Genomic DNA, 4,749 nt, shown 5'->3' with positions numbered 1-4,749 from the left:
GAGGGAGCGGCTTATCTGCTTGCTTGAATGAACTGGAGGATGTGTTTGCACATCGATTTCTCTCCCTTTTTTGCTGGTTTTATGCTTCTCTGTCTCTCTCCTATGTAACTGATTCTTCATGTACTTATTCTCTCTCCATCCTATGTTTCGCTATGCCATTGTCATATCCTGTACCCATTCTCTGTCTCTTTTAACTGGTGTGTCGCCTTTCACTATCTTTTGTCTTCCTGTGACTCTTTCTCCTGTCTGCCTGTATACCTATCATTCTCTCTCTGGACGCACTCTGATTCAGGCACATCATACAAATACTGAAGTCGAGAAGAGGACTTTACACTTCTCTGTCTTCTTTAAAACTTGTTTTCGTACACAATTCGTCCTTAAGCGGAAGCAGGCAAGTCTTCTGAGCGAAGTGCTGCACACGCTCATACAAGAGATATCAAAAAGAATCCCCCACCCATGTCCACTCGTCCACCCCTCTCAGCATCTCACTCTCCTGTCGCGACTGACTACAAACACTCGCCGCCTCCCGCCAGGAGGACACCGCCTTGAAACATGCGCAGCCATGAGCGCCCTCTGTTGTGAGCACTTTTTGCCTGATGCACGTGAGACCCGGACTGCTCAAGGGAGATAAGTCTTCATTAAAGCTCCGCCATTGCCAATGCTCCAGGGAGAGTTAAATTCTCCTGCTTCAGTTTTAAGCTCTGGCCCTCGGCTTGCTTGCGGAAGTCTTTCCTTTGTCTTTCTTGTATAATGAATTGCCTCAACAGGTCCATCCCTCAAATACAAAATGTGTGCGTGGGTTGGTGCTGACAGGAGGAAGAAACATTTAGACGCTGACCTCCTGAAAACAGTTCCACGTGTTTCCACATTTGCTGCCACCACCGCGGGGCTTGGTGTCTGGGGTTTTCTCAGGGTACTCCAGCTTCCACCCCTCCCTCTCCCCACATAGTTACAAATGGCCGCAAGGTGGAGCACTTTCCTACTAAATAAACCAACCAACCTGATACTGTTCCTATTGTGACTACTGCTCACAAGTCTGGTTCTAAATTCTTCTTTATCCTCTACATTTGAATACAAACCAATTTTCTCAGTAATTCAACCTGTTTGTTCTTACCGTAGTCAGTTCTCTGACTTCCACTTTCAGAGGTGTTCATTACACATTAACATAGTAGATGATCAGTGTTCACTGATTTCGTTTATGACTATTGGTTTAAAAAAAGAAATACTCCCCCGCTTGCTAGGGACTCGTAAAACTGTGGGACTGTCGCAGTTAATTATACGATGACTACTTTCACCCTATGCTCTCCTCCATTATGAGTCTGTCGACGTTGCAGCACAACACCCAGAAGTAAGATAAATAAGGGTTAACACCCTTCACGGTGCTCTCCCCGGACTTCAGTGGGCGGACCGGTCATCACGTGACCTAGAAACTATAAATAGTGACTGTGTGCAGCCACAGAGTAGAACTAGTGAAAGGTTTCAGTCCCTCTGTGTGCTTATTTGTTTAAAGAAAAGTAATTGGAATTGTGATCCTCTGCGAGAATTATCGGCCATTATCCGCCATTATTAAACAAAGTCGTCGGTGGCAAGGTTTATCGTTTGACCGAATTTCTAGGAGGTTGTAATATGTAACTTTTTATGTTGCAAATTCATAAGATTTGCGTAGGGATACACTCACCCATAGCAGTTGACTATAATTAATACATCTTGAAGACATTTTTACAATGCCGAACAACAAATTAGACGAAATCCACTCGAACAGATTTGCATTAATGTAAGTATATACTTGCAAGATCGTATTTCCCTGTTTTTGTTTTCATTTACGATGAAAAGCCTAAATATTATCATTTTTCTTCATAATTTTCAACTGAAGAAGCACGGACCACCCTTCTTTATAGAAAATGAAACCAGGCTGCATCGACCAACTCCTCTGGTTTATACCTCCTACCCTCCCTCAATCACTTGCGCCGAAAGATGGCAGCTCGCAGACACTTGCTGTCCCTGGACAGTCGCACTGTCGCAAGCCAGGTGCCGGATGTTAAGAGCTTAGACGACGAAGATGTCATCACGGCGCAGGCTGCGACTCCAGGGATACGTGCGAAGACATCCTCTGCCCATGCGCGAGCGACACGACCCAGTCACGTGTCTTGCCGAGTGTGGAAGGAGGCCAATCGGCCAACAAGCACACAGTGAAGAGAGATCGGAAAGGCTTTGAAAGGACAACAAGGACATAATGGACATGCACTCTCTGTATGCCATTATTCTTATTGTGCTGACGGTTACAACAGCGATCAAACATCGTTCTCGTTCTCCTCTGTGACGACGGGACTGTGTTGTTTTTGTGGAGCCAGACTTGTGTGTGTTTGTGCTATTTCTCCGGATGTTCATCCTTGTTTTGTTCACATCTGAAGTGTGTTCGCACGTCTTAAGACACGGGTTGAAACCTGTCCTCGTCTTTTCACTAGCACGCTCCTTTAATAATTCTTTGTTCATAATAATGTCGCTCACTCTGCCATGCTTGAAAACCTCTTTAAGCAAGAGACAAAAATAGTCATTCCTTCGAAAAAAAAAATCTTCAGTTTTAGACAGAGATTCTACCCGACGATAAAATAACACCAATGTTGTGATGACTCCAGTCTGTGGATAAATCATTAAACACAAACACTTGTAATGTTGAAATAGCTGTTTAGACACGTCCTATGCGCTGGCTAAAACAAAGATTTTTAGAAAAAAGTTATTTAGGAATCGATGCACTTCACGAGTAGACGCTGAATGTTTCACAAGCAAAGTCCCGGTATAACGAGATTGAGCGAGTCGATGAAAGATTGAGAGAAACTTCAACACCCACTTGAACTTAATTTACATAAGCTGAACATACAGCTGCTCGGTGTAAAACTTTTCATTTTCGATACATTTTTCTTGTAAAGATGGACTCGGTGATGAGAAGATTGGCGACAGGGGTAGTCTGCTGTAAACTATTTGTCTGGGGTTCGGGTAGGAGTCGGGGAAAGTGAACATCGGGCAGGGAATGGAATCAAGTCCACGAAGTGAGGGAAGAGAGAAGATGGAGCAGCCTTAAGAAAGTGGTTTATGAGAGGTTAAACTAACTCGCTTCACGTGATCGTAGGAACAGGTTGTCAAGACGACGGCTGGCGAGTCCAGGATGGAGATGGCTGAGAGAGATTTGTTGGCGTCTGATGCTCCAGCCAGAGAGCAAAGAGGATAAATAACAAGAACTTACAGTCTGGGAAAAATATTACAGCAAGTTACAGGAATAGTTGCCTCCCTACTCCACACCCACCCCGTCAACTCAATGTAAAAGCACTGTAGGGACGTGAGCAGAGACAAGGGTACCTGAGTAAGATGCTACTAATCACATCACAGCATCATTGCTCAGTTCTTCTCAGAAGCTGTACTTTCAAGGGCCCTACATCACATGTCATGTGTGCAAACAACTGAAAGTCAACTAAATGCAGTGACAATCGTCAGAACCAGCTGTCAACCGTCGCACAATATTTTCAAATATTGGTGGTGACGTGCATACAGTAAACCATTGGTCGTGATTACCTACAAAAATTTCCCCCAAAATGTATCTCTGATTTTTCTGCTTCTGTTCCTTTCTCCAATATTTTTAAATGATGCTCAACAAAAGCTCCTCTTTTACTTAATGGTCGGCTGTAGAATTTTCTTAGCATCGACATGTTAATCATAATAGTAGCACGTGGTGCGCGTGACCATATTAGGCGGGTAAAAGAAATTAAAGTATCGTTCTCTCGCTCATCTATAACCACAACTATAAACAACCATAAAGTAAGGTAGCTTAATAAGACCTTTTAAAATGTTAAAAACTATTTTAAAAACTATAAACAAACTGTTCAGATGGGCAAACCATACAGATGCCTGTGTTAGAAAGACAAAATCATTATTAAAAAGAAACACTATAAGAAATGGAAGGTCCTTTAAGTAAACAGTATCAAAAAATATATTGCCTAAAACGAAATAAAAAGCATAAAATATAGGAACAGGGCAAGATGAGGTATCTGGCAACCAGACAGTACACCACCTCTGCAGACTCGGCAGGACTCTTGGACACCAGGAGCAAGTGACAAGAGGAACTGATGGCACCAACAACAGTAAACAACACCTGCGGCGTCACGGAGCAGCAACCTTCTTTCTTCATCTACCATAACCCTTTACCTCCACGCACCTTTTTCATCCTACCCTCCTCCATATTCTTCCAGATCCCCCTTCCCCAGAGTCCCTTACAAAAACAACGACCACCTGACCAGGGGCTCCGCTAAAAACTCGTTAGTCACGTGACTAGAGGCTCCACTAGGACTGGTTAGTCACGTGACTAGAGGCTCCACTAGGACTGGTTAGTCACGTGACTAGAGGCTCCACTAGGACTGGTTAGTCACGTGACTAGAGGCTCCACTAAGACTGGTTAGTCAAAGGAAGGGAAAGCAAGGTGATCATGCCGGTAACGGTGAGCTACACTCGGAAACTGTATGTTAAAGCGCACGACTCCTTCTCTTTCTGTTCGCGAGGGATCAGACACCCTGGGTGCAGAACGGTTCTCCACGCTCTGAAATCAGGGTTAGTTAGCAATCAGGTTAGCTTGACTGCAAAACTGTTCCTTGTTAATACTGGATTTCTTAAACGATTTGTAAATCTATAGCTGCGTTGTCTTGGAATGACTGGGAAATCGCTGCCTTCCTTCTTCTTTTTGCCTCTTCATCCTTTCCTTCT

This window comes from Pomacea canaliculata, linkage group LG10, assembly GCF_003073045.1.
Source record: "Pomacea canaliculata isolate SZHN2017 linkage group LG10, ASM307304v1, whole genome shotgun sequence".
NCBI lineage: Eukaryota > Metazoa > Mollusca > Gastropoda > Architaenioglossa > Ampullariidae > Pomacea > Pomacea canaliculata.
The sequence above is the reverse complement of the archived record's forward strand: the minus strand, read 5'-3'. Positions refer to the sequence as shown.